General features: G+C 39.5%; 6 non-coding genes across 6 annotated transcripts; all 6 read left to right on the top strand.

The window, feature by feature from the left end:
- The first annotated feature begins 11165 nt into the window (after positions 1-11165).
- Positions 11166-11237, top strand: TRNAP-AGG (transfer RNA proline (anticodon AGG)). Its single transcript has one exon. It is a non-coding gene; the product is annotated as a tRNA-Pro (tRNA).
- Positions 11238-13083: 1846 nt separating this feature from the next.
- TRNAP-AGG (transfer RNA proline (anticodon AGG)) lies at positions 13084-13155 on the top strand. Its single transcript has one exon. It is a non-coding gene; the product is annotated as a tRNA-Pro (tRNA).
- An 89-nt stretch (positions 13156-13244) lies between these two features.
- On the top strand, positions 13245-13316 carry TRNAP-AGG (transfer RNA proline (anticodon AGG)). The gene has a single exon. It is a non-coding gene; the product is annotated as a tRNA-Pro (tRNA).
- An 887-nt stretch (positions 13317-14203) lies between these two features.
- TRNAP-AGG (transfer RNA proline (anticodon AGG)) lies at positions 14204-14275 on the top strand. Its single transcript has one exon. It is a non-coding gene; the product is annotated as a tRNA-Pro (tRNA).
- Positions 14276-14364: 89 nt separating this feature from the next.
- TRNAP-AGG (transfer RNA proline (anticodon AGG)) lies at positions 14365-14436 on the top strand. Its single transcript has one exon. It is a non-coding gene; the product is annotated as a tRNA-Pro (tRNA).
- Positions 14437-15488: 1052 nt separating this feature from the next.
- On the top strand, positions 15489-15560 carry TRNAP-AGG (transfer RNA proline (anticodon AGG)). Its single transcript has one exon. It is a non-coding gene; the product is annotated as a tRNA-Pro (tRNA).
- The last annotated feature ends 858 nt before the right edge of the window (positions 15561-16418 follow it).

The following is a 16418-nucleotide window of genomic DNA, read 5'->3' as shown; positions in this document are numbered from 1 at the left end:
TGGAATCTGTATTTAGATTGAGTTATGACTCACACAAACGTGTTAAGACATTCCATCGGCTTTTTTTATTTATACGTAACCACGCGCAGACGGGTCTATGGCCATAAAAAGGGACAGAACTTGAACAAAAGAATTTAGCCCCATCCGTTTTTATTTTTACTATATAGACGTGTCTTAATGTGTTTAGGGGCATGGTCGAATCAGTTGTATTGTTATGAATGGAATCTATTTTCGGATTTATTGCTTTGTTAGTTGGTGACTCTTCCTACCACGAAACATTTATCTGTTTCCAGGTGTTTGCCCCGAAGGCATTATCCTGACAAGTCTCAACATGTTTAAGATATTTTTTGTTGCGTTACCCGAAATTAAAGTAATAAGCTTATGGTAGGTTTATTCTATGGTAGATCGTGAAAGATAGGCTTATGCTAGGTTATTCTATGGTAGTTCCTAGTAGGTTTATACTATATAAAAGCTTGAAACATGGACTTTTGCTATGTTTATTCATGGTAAATGCTGAAAAATGTAGTCTTATGCTAGGTTATTCTATGGTAGATCCTGGTAGGTTTATACTATACTAGTTCTTGAACCACAGGCTTATGCTAAGTTATTCTATGATAGATCCTGAAACACTGGCTTATGCTAGGTTATTCTAGTTGTATAGGCGGAAGAATCAGAAATTGTATTAGGTTTAGAACATTTAATGAGCAAGAAAGATTTTTCATAGAAATATTAGTACCGTTTTTTTCATACGAATACTACTAAAATACACATGAATATTGAGTAAAATACTGGCATTTATATAATACTACCTAAAAAACAGCAATTTTACCCTGCACAAGTGGCTTATTAGAAACTAATACTGAATTTCATACGAATAATACTAAATTACACGTGATTTATATAAACTACATGCAAAAGTTATAGCTGATTACTACTAAAATACACATGAATATTGAATAAAATACTGGCATTTATATAATACTACCTTAAAAACACCAATTTTACCATGCACAAGTGTCTTATTAGAAATTAATACTGAACTTCATACGAATTAAAGTACACATGAATATCGACTAAAGTACAAACATTGTTATGACGCAAAGTGAAACATACCCTTTTTTTATGAAGCAAAAGTTGAACTATGATGCTTCCACAATTCTATTTCATCTCGAAAGTCACTGCCGTACCTGATTTAAATCTCTGGTGAATCATCTGTCCATTTGTAACACGGGCACAAGTCCTTAATCCGGTATTTAAACTCACCGCACAGTGTACAAAAGTTTCGCTCGTCAAGAAGATATCTTCGCTCTTTATGGGTCGACATACGGATAAGGTTTTTAGATTGAACTAAAACACAACGTCTGAAGTGCGCACAGTCACGTGATGTGCAGAAATAATTTAATTGGCCGCAGTCAGACACGTCTTTTAAAGTCCCAGCACAATGAGGGCAGTGTAGATGACCCGTACGTGGCATGGGGGCATACCTTAGTTTTTTGAGGTTTTCATGAACATTTTCGGCCATACCGAAAGAGATGTGGTCAGATGAATGAAATATACCGGAATATTACTTATTATGCTAAAAATTATCCCAATCTGTTTTTTTACCTATAGGTAAAAACGTTCAGACGTGTCGTAATGCTTTTGGGGGGGGCGTGGTCGAACCAGTTGTATTGTTATCAATGGAATTTATTTTGTCCTTTCTTTAATTGGACCACCCTCCAGGTTTTATGACATTACTACAAGGGGGGGGGCGAGGGTAAACCTTTATCCCCATCTGTTTTTTTTATTTATAAGTAAACACGTTCAGACGTATCTTAAGGGCTTTGGGGTGGTGCTCATACCATTTGTATTGCTATGAATGGAATTTGTATTCAGAGTGATTATTGCTTTGTTAATTGGTGGCCCATCCTACCACCAAACATTTAATTGATTCCTGGTGGTTTCCCCGAGGGCATTATCCGGACAAGTCTCAACAAGTTATGTTTTTGTAGAGTTAGCAGAGATACAACATATCATTGACCGAAGCATTAACCTAATACGTACTATATTTATCAAAATTATCAACCTCGTAATCAAAAATTTGTGGAAAACGTAAAACGGTATTGAAAGAAGCATCATTCACAACGCATTTCGTGTTAGAAGTAAAAAACAATCGAAACGTTTTTGATCATTTGGGTTACAATTGACCGACACGAAAACGATAATTTAAAATTCCTAAAAACCCCATAGGAATACATGGGAAAATGAATAGACCACCGAAACGAAATCAGTCGTTTAGCATACATTCTTCCGACACGAAACAGGTCATTTGAAAAACATTTCAAATGGTTAAAAACGTTGAGTTAAGTTTTAGCTAAATTTATCAAAATTACCCTATGTTTCACCAAAAAAAAAACTTTTAATTTAGCACCGATTAAGAATTGGGATACATTCCTTAACGGTATATACTCCACCCAAGGGGGTGGGAGTAGTGCTTAAAATTATGAACTTTTTCTTCTTTTATGACATCTGATTGCGATATCTTTCCCGCAAAATCGTCAATAGTTCATTGAATGTCGTATTTACTTTCAGTTATTAAATCTGATCCGATAAGGTGATAATTTTCTTCCGACCTAGCGCTATATAAACGATTTCTAATCTTATATCTGTTAAGATATCATTATAATTTTACAGATATCCGTGTTTAACTTTATACACTGATTGTATGTACAACCATTCCAGTACACATGAAAACCTTCAATTATCTAGGCAAGACAGAGATATAGATATTCATGTAATTTTAGAAGCGGGAATAGAGAACAGGGTACTTTTTACGACACCCTTCGTCGAGATGGGGGGGAGGTATGAAAGGAGAGGCTGGTAATTGTGACGGAGGTAAAAAGCAACGATGTATTTTTGGCCGTCACCGTCAGCAACGTCATCAAAATGTAGTTTAAGTGAGCCTGTTAGATGATTTAAAATTTCCGTTACGAATTGATGGGATTGGATCTATTAGTCGCACTGAAGTAAATACTAACCATTCTTCATTCCTGCTAATAAAATTACACGGATCTTTGGTCAAGACTAGTCACTGTGTTTTGATAAATTATAGCCCCACCCCCTCTGGCGCGATAAGTTCTTTCTATCTTTACTAAATAGTTGGAACAAATTACAATGGCAACCATTGTTGTGATTTTCAATAAATTGGCGCCACACAAATAATTGCCCGCTTCTATGGACAAGTATTACCTCGTACCTAGTGATGTGAAATTAACAAATATTTTAAAAACGGTAATTTACTCCGTAAATTACTGATTCAAATTTTGCGAAAACCAAAATTACAGTTCATCACCAAATTTGGTAATTTAAATTTTACGTGCTTACAGTAAATTAAATTTCAACAACGTTGAGTTGTGAGAACTATATAAAGTTCTCTACATGATTTTGCGGCAGCCGTGGCCTTTCTAATCCGATCTTTAACTAACGATTTTTAGTTCTGGCTGGCGCCTGGCAACTCCATTTGGAAGTAAATACAGTAATAGTTGATCATTTAAATATAAAATGAACTTTTAACGCGTAATGAGCCCTTGACCCAAATAAAAGAGCACTAGCATGTGCGTGTGACTACTTGGTCCGGCTTTCAAGTAATGAATCACTATTTTAAGCTAGAACAGCCGCATGATCGAAAGGGGTATAGAGGAAAACGGGACTCCGAAGTAAGAGAGGACATTGTTTTAGTCTCAGGAAGGCTAGTACACATGGTTTCACCCCTAGAACACAAAAATTTCAAAAATGTTTCATAATTCTTACCATTATAAAATTACAAAAATTTGGTAAATTACCACCGGTAATTTACTAGCACCAAGTCAATTGTTTGGGAAAATAAACTGTACTGCTTCCCTCGACATCCAACCTACAACAAACATCCAATTTGCCTGGATTTTTTTAAGTATATGCGTTATAAATACATTTGAAACGTATAAATTCTTAAAAGGTATTAATCCGAAACTATGACCGATGCCACAGATATCTGTTTCAAATGTCTACAATCTGGTTTAATCTCAGATATGATTTGATCCGAATGTGTATCTGAAAAATGCAACAAATCTGAACAGAAAACGGTCATCAACTCTTTAATTGATAGCTGAAGTCAAGCAAACATATTTGATCTGTTCGGATCACAAATCAGATAACTGTGTTCGGTTTAAAGCACTAGGTGGGAAGGGGAGTGGGATCAACAAAGATCTTAAGGGCATAATAAAATGATTGTAAAAATAACTCACTCTGACACGCTGTAGGGTCCGTTACCATTAGGTGCGGGAGGTTGCTACGTTCTCCCCATCCCATTGTATGTTGTGAGTTGTTATGGAGTCAAGTACATAAAGGTTGACAAGAATACGCCAGATCTTGGAGTACAACCCCCTAAAAACTACTTATTGTACTATTTATTTCATTGATCTTGGGAATGCTGGAATTCCTTAATCTCTGGTTTCAGAGTTTGGACGAGATTGTTTGAAGAATGACGTCAGCTTACAAACATGTTGAAACGCGCCCGTAAAGAATAACTTAATTCTTTGTTAAGAAATACTCTTTGTAATCTCTTTTGTATTTTTAAAAAATAGATGTGTCACCTTTTTAATACTGTTTTCTTTTATTTCATATATTAAGTAATGGGGGGGGGGTAAAAGAGAGGGGTAGGAACTATTGGTGATAAATAAATCGAATATATCTATGATCATATTCATTCTACATCATGAACTCGGAGCTGCAGGTATATCATACTTTTTACTCCTGGCCACAAGATGGAAAATATAAAAAAGCTTTAAGCAGAGCGGGGTTTTATTCGTTACATACCGATGATCTAGTACAGTGCTTCGAATGAAACGGCATTTTATTAGCCTGGAAACCCACCGATAATCCTTACGAAGAACATTTGAAACATTTCCCTAAGTGCAACTTTATCAGAGGTAGGCACACAAAAAACATACCCTTTAGCATAGATGAAACAGAGACGTACACCAAGTCAATAAATAACAAAATCAAGACCGAGGAAAAAACAGCTGAAAAACCCAAAGAAAACACGGAAGAAATTTATCATACCTTTAAAGTTAAAACTACAGATCTCGAAAGATTAGTCTTGGAACTTTACGTTAGAAAACAACTAAACGCTTTGTATATCAAAGAAAAACTTAATGACTTACGTAAGATTTAAAAATAATATTAAAATTTATCATTTTCCTTACGAAGATAGAAGAAATTACTATAGGTTAAATCAAATGCAATTTAAAATGAAAATTGAAAAAATATCCTTATTATTAGAACCTATACTTTTAAAGAAAATAAATAACTTTTTACTTTATATCATAGTCTTTATAAATTTATTCCTACCAAAGCATCCTTTGTTATAAGCTACAAAACTATAAGCCTACACAATCAATCAAATATTGACAGGTTGAGAAAAAGTAAACCTAATTTAAGAGTGGAACCTTGCGTTGACAAAGCATCCATTTACCGCCAAGGACGCTAAAATATGCGGTACAGAAATCCACCACCGATTCAAATTTAACGCCAAGATCATCACGACGTGACGTCATCAACTCCCTCCCCATCCCCTCCAACCCATTTCTATTTCGGATTTGGTCTATGAGAGTTCCACAAAGTGATTTATGGCCTTTTGGTTGGGCACAGCAAAAATTACACTACTTCAGAAAAAGTTTAAATATTTTATTAAAAAACTCTTAAGGCATGACTCAAGCAAAAATATATTAGCACGGTAGAATGTCATTAAGAAAATACACAATTATAGGTACTATTTTAGACAAAATTTATATATATAATGTAAGAAAACATCATAGAAAAGTTACACGGTAATATATTCTGACATGGATAATAACATTTAAATGAAAGGCTAGTTGTAAATAATGTAAGTCAATCCTAGAAAGTTACACTAATATATCCTGAAAACTTTAGACAAAATTTTTATACAATTTAAGAAAACATCCTAGAAAGTTACACTGTAATGTATTCCGACATGGATAATAACATTTAAATGAACGGCTAGTTTTGAAACCCCCAAAAGGCCATAAATCACTTTGTGGAACTCTAATAGACCAAATTTGAAATGGGAATGGGTTGGAGGGGATGGGGGGGGAGTTGATGACGTCACGTCGTGATGATCTTGGCGGTAAATTTGAATCGGTGGTGGATTTCTGTACCGCATATTTTAGCGTCCTTGGCGGTAAATGGATGCTTTGTCAACGCAATTTTCCACTCTTAAATTAGGTTTACTCTACAAAAACAAAACTGGTTGAGACTTGTCCGGATAATGCCCTCGGGGCAACCACCAGGAATCAATAAAATGTTTGGTGGTAGGATGGGCCACCAATTAACGAAGCAATAATCACTCTAAATACAAATTCCATTCATAGCAATACAAATGGTATGAGCACTACCCCAAAGCCCTTAAGATACGTCTGAACGTGTTTACTTATAAATAAAAAAACAGATGGGGATAAGGTTTACCCTCGCCCCCCTTGTAATGTCATAAAACCTGGTGGGTGGTTCAAATAAAGAAAGGACAAAATAAATTCCATTGATAACAATACAACTGGTTCGACCACGCCCCTCAAAAGCCATTACGACACGTCTGAACGTGTTTACCTATAGGTAAAAAACAGATTGGGATAAATTCTTTTGTTATGAACCATGTTCGACCCCCCTCCCCCCTTAATGTCATTTAACACACACCTGGGTGGCCAAAAGGGGATTTTGTAAACTATAGAGAGTCATTTCACTTCCGAACTCTGGAGAGAAAGGTTGGTGACAAGGCTAGTAAGAAATCAAGTGGTTCTTCCGATGCACCTTTCGTAATATGTAATTCTTGTTTTGGTAAAAATGTCCCTTAAAATGTGTGCTAAATATAAAACATATGAGACAGTCTAGCCATATTCGTGTATACTTTACTCGGAAATGTTAAGATCGGTAAGTTTTTTAGCATAATAAGTAATATTCCGGTATATTTCATTCATCTGACCACATCTCTTTCGGTATGGGCGAAAATGTTCATGAAAACCTCAATAAAATAGGGTATGCCCCCATGCCACGTACGGGTCATCTACACTGCCCTCATTGTGCTGGGACCATAAAAGACGTGCCTGACTGCGGTCAATTAAATTATTTCTGCACATCACGTGACTGAAAGCACTTCAGACGTTGTGTTTTAGTTCAATCTAAAAACCTTATCCGTATGTCGACCCATAAAGAGCGAAGACATCTTCTTGACGAGCGAAACTTTTGTACACTGTGCGGTGAGTTTAAATACCGGATTAAGGACTTGTGCCCGTGTTACAAATGGACAGATGATTCACCAGAGATTTAAATCAGGTACGGCAGTGACTTTCGAGATGAAATAGAATTGTGGAAGCATCATAGTTCAACTTTTGCTTCATAAAAAAAGGGTATGTTTCACTTTGCATCATAACAATGTTTAAACTTTAGTCAATATTCATGTGTACTTTAGTATTATTCGTATGAAGTTCAGTATTAACTTATAATAAGCCACTTGTGCATGGTAAAATTGGTGTTTTTTAGGTAGTATTATATAAATGCCAGTATTTTAATCAATATTCATGGGTATTTTAGTAGTAGTCAGCTATCACTTTTGCATGTATTTTATATAAATCCCTTGTACTTTAGTATTATTTGTATGAAGTTCAGCATTAGTTTATAATAAGGCACTTGTGCATGGTAAAATTGGTGATTTTTAGGTAGTATTATATAAATGCCCGTATTTTAATCAATATTCATGGGTATTTTAGTAGTAGTCAGCATAACCTTTGCATGTAGTTTATGTAAATCCCTTGTAGTTTAGTATTATTCGTATGAAATTCAGTATTAGTTTCTAATAAGCCACCTGTGCAGGGTAAAATTGGTGTTTTTTAGGTAGTATTATATAAATGTTCGTATTTTAATCAATATTCATGGGTATTTTAGTAGTATTCGAATGAAAAAACTGTAGTAATATTTCTATGAAAAATCAGATTTTCGTGCCCATTAAATGTTCTAAACCTAATACAAACTCTAATTCTTCCGCCTATACAACTAAAATAACCTAGCATAACCCTATCTTTTCCAGGATCTAACGTAGCATAACTTAGAATAAGACTATATTTTTCAGCATTTACCAAGAATAAACCTAGCAAAAGCCTATGTTTCAAGAATTACTATAGCATAAGCCTAAGCTTTAGACACGTGACGTCATTAAAACGCGTCTGGTAGTGTTTACCTATAAATAAAAAGCCGATGGGGATAAATTCCATTCGTTACGCTTTAGCCACGCACCCTTTTAAGGTTCTAAACCACCTGGTATGTAGCCAATAAATGACAATAAAAAAAGCATCAGTCTATATACCCTCAGGCTAAATATCAACCCGTACTCTGAAGAAAACCGCGCAAATGCACTCGTTAGACTATGGGCATGAATGTTATGCCGTGTTCGGGGTGATACGAGCCAAGCCTACTTTTGACAAAAAAATGATGGAACCATTGTTAGCATCTCGGAAGACGTTTTGAAGGAATTTATGGAGGAGTGGACGGAGATCTATTCAGCTATGGAAAGTGGCGACTTGGGTAATTAACGTTACTTAAACTTGAAAATAAAAATAACCTTTATGGACGGGAAGATAGTATTCAACGAGGGTAGCGTCTTCACTCTAACAAAGGCCGAGACAGGGAAACTGAACGAGAAATTTAGTTTTATGAAATTTTACTACAACCTTTTGAACGATCAAGTTATAAAATGCATGTACGAAGCTATTGTAAAACGCATAGGCACTATCAGAGAATAACCTGGCTTAAGAGTATATTTTTGCAGCATTTACCAAAGAATCTAATACAGCATAAGCCTGCCAGGATCTACCATATAATAAGTCAATCTTTTTCATGATCTTATATAGCATAAGCCTATCTTTCACGATTACCATAGAATAAGCCTATCATAAACCTATATTTCAATATCTATAATTGCATAAACCACCCAGAAACTAACATAGAATAAGCCTAGCATAAGCCTATCTTTCAAGATAATTCATAGAATAACCTAGCATAAGCCTACCAGGATCTACCATAGAGTTAGCCTACCATAAGCCTATCTTTTCCAGGAGATATCATAGAATAAGCCTATCCCTATAGGTACCAGCCGCGTGACGTCATCAAAAACTAGCCGTGACGTCATCAAGAAAACCACCACCAGGTGGCTCAACAATTCAAATTTCCCGCCAACACGATCACGTGACGTCATCAATCCCCCATCTCCCCCCAATACCATCACGTGACGTCATCAATTTCCCCCCACCCCCTCAATTCCCCCTAAAGGGTGAAGGTATAGAACCAAAAATTTTTACCCCCCCCTGAAAGGGGGGAAAGAAGGCGGGTAAAATTTTCGGTTCTATACCGTCACCCCTACTCTCTAACACTTCAATTATTTTTTATCCATAAGTGTAACTTATATGCTTTAAATAAACTACAATGGACGAGATCTCCGTGGTATTTAAAATTTAAATTGGGGCTTTTTGTGCAATTCTTAAATTTGGGACAAAGCAAAGACTCGACGTTTTCCACGTCAACCCCGACGTATTTCGAGAGTTTAGTCGACTTTTCAAGTCCCTTCGTCCAATAAACGCTGGCTACACCCTTAATCTCCTTAAAAATATGGGGAATGTCGCTATACTCATAGTCTCCGTCATCCCACTCCAGGGCGCAAATATTCCTAGAAATGCAGAAATTTGTCCGTTTTTCTCGGGGAGTCAGTTGGTTGTATGAAAACGGTGGTTTAAAAACGAACACCCCATTTTAATTAGTTCCATCGACGTAGTACGCCAATTCCTTTATGATATATCCGTTCTTTGCCCGTAGCAAGTACAGACGAGTCGGGTCGACTTTCTTTTCGACCCGACCCGGCCCGAGTTCAACTTTAAAATTATAAACTTAACCCGACCCGACCCGACCCGAAAAAAAAAATTAAAATAAAAACCCGACCCGACCCGACCCGGAAAAAAAAATAAAATAAAAACCCGACCCGACCCGACCCGGAAAGTTTTGAAATTAATTTGGCCCGACCCGACCCGAATCGGGTTCGGGTCGGGTCGGGTCGAAAAAGCCCGATTAAATTGGGGGCCCGACTCGTCTCTAGACGAGTCGGGTCGAGTAGAGACGAGTTGGGTCGACTTTCTTTTCGACCCGACCCGGCCCGAGTCCAACTTTAAAATTATAAACTTAACCCGACCCGACCCGACCCGAAAAAAAAATTAAAATAAAAACCCGACCTGACCCGACCCGGAAAATTTTGAAATTAATTTGGCCCGACCCGACCCGAATCGGGTTCGGGTCGGGTCGGGTCGAAAAAGCCCGATTAAATCGGGGGCCCGACTCGTCTCTAGTAGCAAGCTGACCTCAAGAATGCATATCTTTTCCGTACAGTTCATCATTTTAAGCTCTATTAGTGTAAAGTATCAAAAACAGTTCTAATGATATTGCTGTTATAAGATGTTACTTACATCGGCAGGCCAACTTGATCACTAATACCGTCCTACCGCATTTCTCTTCTCTTTTATACCCCCGTTTGTTTACTTTACACCCAAAGGGGTCAATAAGATTTTTCGCATAAGTCTGCAATTTTACAGAACCCCATCGCAATATCTGAAAACCATTCTTCCACCCTTCACTGTATTAGTTCCATTTCAATAGATAAACAATCGATTTATAAATAATCTCGAGAAATAAACTTTTCACGCTACCACCTATGGATACACCAAATTCCCGGGGAAATTTTCGCTCTCTTGGGTTCCTCGTTCGAATTGTGGTTGATTTTATGTCGTTGACTGATAAAATGCTATCGGTATTTGAGAAGAATTATCACGGCGTTGAAATTTTTGATTTTCCATATATAAAAGCACGGTTTAGGGTTTCGAGGGTATTGCCGTAAAAAGACACTGACACGCCGCTAGCCATTTTGGGGTCTCGGTAAACGAAACCCTAAACCCCGTTATTTTAAACTCTCAATTTCATATTACTTCCCTGGTTCAAATCCCGGACGGACCCGAGATTTTGCAGAAGAAATTTAGTGACTATTTTAATGAACCTAACTACAGGGTAGGCCTATGAGTTGAGAATGTTTTAGTTACTTACATGGTCCGTTGGTCAAGGGGTATGATACTCGCTTAGGGTGCGAGTGGTCCCGGGTTCAAATCCCGGACGAACCCGAGTTTTTGCAGAAGTAATTTAGTGACTATTTAAACGCAACTAACTACAGGGTAGACCTATGAGTTGAGCATGTTTAGTTACACACATGGTCCGTTGGGCTAGGGGTATGATACTCGCTTAGGGTGCGAGTGGTCCGGGGTTCAAATCCCGGACGGACCCGTGTTTTTGCAAAAGTAAATTAGTGACTATTTTAATGCAACTAACTACAGGGTAGGCCTGTGAGTTGAGCATGTTACGTTACACACATGGTTCGTTGGTCTAGGGCTATGATACTCGCTTAGGTTGTGAGTGGTCCCGAGATAAAATCCCGACGGACCCGAGTTTTTGCCGAAGTAATTTTGTGACTATTTATAGCAACTAACTACAAGGTAGGCCTATGAGTTGAGAATGTTTTAGTTACTTACATGGCCCGTTGGTCAAGGGGTATGATACTCGCCTAGGGTGCAAGTGGTCCCGAATATAAATCCCGGACGGACCCGAGATTTTGCAGAAGTAATTTAGTGACTATTTTAATGAACCTAACTACAGGGTAGACCTATGAGTTGAGCATGCTACGTTACACACATGGTCCGTTGGTCTAGGGGTATGATACTCGCTTAGGGTGCGAGTGGTCCCGGGTTCAAATCCAGGATGAACCCGAGTTTTTGCAGAAGTAATTTAGTGACTATTTAAATGCAACTAACAACAAGGTAGGCCTACGAGTTGAGAATGTTTTAGTTTCTTACATGGTCCGTTGGTCAAGGGGTATGATACTCGCCTAGGGTGCGAGTGGTCCCGAGTTCAAATCTCGCACGGTTTCGAGTTTTTGCAGAAGTAATTTAGTGACCATTTAAATGCAACTAACTTCAGGGAAGGTCTATGAGTTGAGCATGTTTAGTTACATACATGGTTCGTTGGTCTAGGGCTATGATACTCGCTTAGGGTGTGAGTGGTCCCGAAATAAAATCCCGACGGACCCGCGTTTTTGCAGAAATAATTTAGTGACTATTTTAATGAACCTAACTACAGGGTAGGCCTATGAGTTGAGAATGTTTTAGTTACTTACATGGTCCGTTGGTCAAGGGGTATGATACTCGCTTAGGGTGCGAGTGGTCCCGGGTCAAATCCCGGAAGAACCCGAGTTTTTGCAGAAGTAATTTAGTGACTATTTAAACGCAACTAACTACAGGGTAGACCTATGAGTTGAGCATGTTTAGTTACACACATGGTCCGGTGGTCTAGGGGTATGATACTCGCTTAGGGTGCGAGTGGTCCGGGGTTCAAATCCCGGACGGACCCGTGTTTTTGCAAAAGTAAATTAGTGACTATTTTAATGCAACTAACTACAGGGTAGGCCTGTGAGTTGAGCATGTTTAGTTACACAAATGGTCCGTTGCTCTAGGGGTATGATACTCGCTTTGGGTGCGAGTGGTCCCTGGTTCAAATCCCGGACGGACCCGAGTTTTTGCAGAAGTAATTTTGTGACTATTTATAACAACTAACAACAGGGTAGACTTATGAGCTGAGCATGTTACGTTACACACATGGTCCGTTGGTCTAGGGGTATGATACTCGCTTAGGGTGCGAGTGGTCGCGGGTTCAAATCCCGGACGAACCCGAGTTTTTGCAGAAGTAATTTAGTGACTATTTAAACGCAACTAACTACAGGGTAGACCTATGAGTTGAGCATGTTTAGTTGCACACATGGTCCGTTGGTCTTGGGGTATGATACTCGCCTAGGGTGCGAGTGGTCCCGAGTTCAAATCCCGCACGGACCCGAGTTTTTGCAGAAGTAATTTAGTGACCATTTTAATGCAACTAACAACAGGGTATGTCTATGAGTTGAGCATGTTGCGTTACACACATGGTCCGTTGGTCAAGGGGTATGATACTCGCCTAGGGTGCGAGTGGTCCCGGGTTCAATTCCCGGACGAACCCGAGTTTTTGCAAAAGTAAATTAGTGACTATTTTAATGCAACTAACAACAAGGTAGGACTACGAGTTTAGCATGTTTCAGCATCATTCATGGTCCGTTGGTCTAGGGGTATGATACTCGCTTAGGGTGCGAGTGGTCCCGGGTTAAAATCCCGGACGGACCCGAGTTTTTGCAGATGTAATTTAGTGACAATTTAAATGCAACTAACAACAAGGTAGGCCTATGAGTTGAGAATGTTTTTGTTTCTTACATGGTCCGTTGGTCAAGGGCTATGATACTCGCTTAGGGTGTGATTGGTCCCGAAATAAAATCCCGACGGACCCGAGTTTTTGCAGAAATAATTTAGTGACTATTTTAATGAACCTAACTACAGGGTAGGCCTATGAGTTGAGAATGTTTTAGTTACTTACATGGTCCGTTGGTCAAGGGGTATGATACTCGCCTAGGGTGCGAGTGGTCCCGAGTTTAAATCCCGGACGGACCCGAGTTTTTGCAAAAGTAAATTAGTGACTATTTTAATGCAACTAACTACAGGGTAGGCCTGTGAGTTGAGCATGTTTAGTTACACAAATGGTCCGTTGCTCTAGGGGTATGATACTCGCTTTGGGTGCGAGTGGTCCCTGGTTCAAATCCCGGACGGACCCGAGTTTTGCAGAAGTAATTTTGTGACTATTTATAACAACTAACAACAGGGTAGACTTATGAGCTGAGCATGTTACGTTACACACATGGTCCGTTGGTCTAGGGGTATGATACTCGCTTAGGGTGCGAGTGGTCGCGGGTTCAAATCCCGGACGAACCCGAGTTTTTGCAGAAGTAATTTAGTGACTATTTAAACGCAACTAACTACAGGGTAGACCTATGAGTTGAGCATGTTTAGTTGCACACATGGTCCGTTGGTCTTGGGGTATGATACTCGCCTAGGGTGCGAGTGGTCCCGAGTTCAAATCCCGCACGGACCCGAGTTTTTGCAGAAGTAATTTAGTGACCATTTTAATGCAACTAACAACAGGGTATGTCTATGAGTTGAGCATGTTGCGTTACACACATGGTCCGTTGGTCAAGGGGTATGATACTCGCCTAGGGTGCGAGTGGTCCCGGGTTCAATTCCCGGACGAACCCGAGTTTTTGCAAAAGTAAATTAGTGACTATTTTAATGCAACTAACAACAAGGTAGGACTACGAGTTTAGCATGTTTCAGCATCATTCATGGTCCGTTGGTCTAGGGGTATGATACTCGCTTAGGGTGCGAGTGGTCCCGGGTTAAAATCCCGGACGGACCCGAGTTTTTGCAGATGTAATTTAGTGACTATTTAAATGCAACTAACAACAAGGTAGGCCTATGAGTTGAGAATGTTTTTGTTTCTTACATGGTCCGTTGGTCAAGGGCTATGATACTCGCTTAGGGTGTGATTGGTCCCGAAATAAAATCCCGACGGACCCGAGTTTTTGCAGAAATAATTTAGTGACTATTTTAATGAACCTAACTACAGGGTAGGCCTATGAGTTGAGAATGTTTTAGTTACTTACATGGTCCGTTGGTCAAGGGGTATGATACTCGCCTAGGGTGCGAGTGGTCCCGAGTTTAAATCCCGGACGGACCCGAGTTTTTGCAAAAGTAATTTAGTGACTATTTAAATGCAACTAACAACAAGGTAGGCCTACGAGTTTAGCATGTTTCAGCATCATTCATGGTCCGTTGGTCTATAGGTATGATACTCGCTTAGGGTGCGAGTGGTCTCGGGTTCAAATCCCGGATGAACCCGAGGTTTTGCAGAAGTAATTTAGTGACTAGTTAAACGCAACTAACTACAGGGTAGACCTATGAGTTGAGCATGTTTAGTTACACACATGGTCCGTTGATCTAGGGGTATGATACTCGCTTTGGGTGCGAGTGCTCCAGGGTTAAAATCCCGGACGGACCCGAGTTTTTGCAGAAGTAATTTAGTGACTATTTAAATGCAACTAACAACAAGGTAGGACTACGAGTTTAGCATGTTTCAGTAACATTCATGGTCCGTTGGTCTAGGGGTATGATACTCGCTCAGGTTGCGAGTGGTCCCGGGTTCAAATCCAGGATGAACACGAGTTTTTGCAGAAGTAATTTAGTGACTATTTAAATGCAACTAACAACAAGGTAGGCCTATGAGTTGAGAATGTTTTAGTTACTTACATGGTCCGTTGGTCAAGGGGTATGATACTCGACTAGGGTGCGAGTGGTCCCGAGTTCAAATCCCGTACGGACCCGAGTTTTTGCAGAAGTAATTTAGTGACCATTTTAATGCAACTAACAACAGGGTATGTCTATGAGTTGAGTATGTTGCGTTACACACATGGTCCGTTGGTCTAGGGGTATGATACTCGCTTAGGGTGCGAGTGGTCCCGGGTTCAAATCCCGGACGAACCCGAGTTTTTGCAGAAGTAGTGACTATTTAAACGCAACTAACTACAGGGTAGACCTATGAGTTGAGCATGTTTTGTTACACACATGGTCCGTTGGTCTAGGGGTATGATACTCGCTTAGGGGGCGAGTGGTCCGGGGTTCAAATCCCGGACGGACCCGAGTTTTTGCTAAAGTAAATTTGTGACTATTTTAATGCAACTAACTACAGGGTAGGCCTATGAGTTCAGCATGTTTAGTAACACACATGGTCCGTTGGTCTGGGTAGGCCTATGAGTTGAGCATGTTTAGTTACACACATGGTCCGTTGGTCTAGGGGTACGATACTCGCTTTGGGTGCGACTGGTCCAGGGTTCAAATCTCGGACGGACCCGAGTTTTTGCAGAAGTATATTAGTCTCTATTTAAATGCAACTAACAACAAGGTAGGCCTACAAGTTTAGCATGTTTCAGCATCATTCATGGTCCGTTGGTCTAGGGGTATGATACTCGCTCAGGTTGCGAGTGGTCCCGGGTTTAAATCCAGGATGAACCCGAGTTTTTGCAGAAGTAATTTAGTGACCATTTAAATGCAACTAACTTCAGGGAAGGTCTATGAGTTGAGCATGTTTAGTTACGTACATGGTTCGTTGGTCTAGGGCTATGATACTCGCTTAGGTTGTGAGTGGTCCCGAGATAAAATCCCGACGGACCCGAGTTTTTGCCGAAGTAATTTAGTGACTATTTAAAGCAACTAACTACAGGGTAGAGCTATGAGTTGAGCATGTTACGTTACACACATGGTCAGTTGGTCTTGGGGTAGATGCTCGCTTAGGGTGCGAGTGGTCCCGAGTTCAAATCCCGCACGGACCCGAGTTTTTGCAGA

Source organism: Phalangium opilio, unplaced genomic scaffold (genome assembly GCF_054372755.1).
Source record: "Phalangium opilio isolate 3A_F unplaced genomic scaffold, DU_Popi_V2 ptg000194l_1, whole genome shotgun sequence".
NCBI classification, from domain to species: domain Eukaryota; kingdom Metazoa; phylum Arthropoda; class Arachnida; order Opiliones; family Phalangiidae; genus Phalangium; species Phalangium opilio.
Note: the sequence above shows the minus strand (reverse complement) of the source record. Positions and strands in the feature narration are given on the sequence as shown.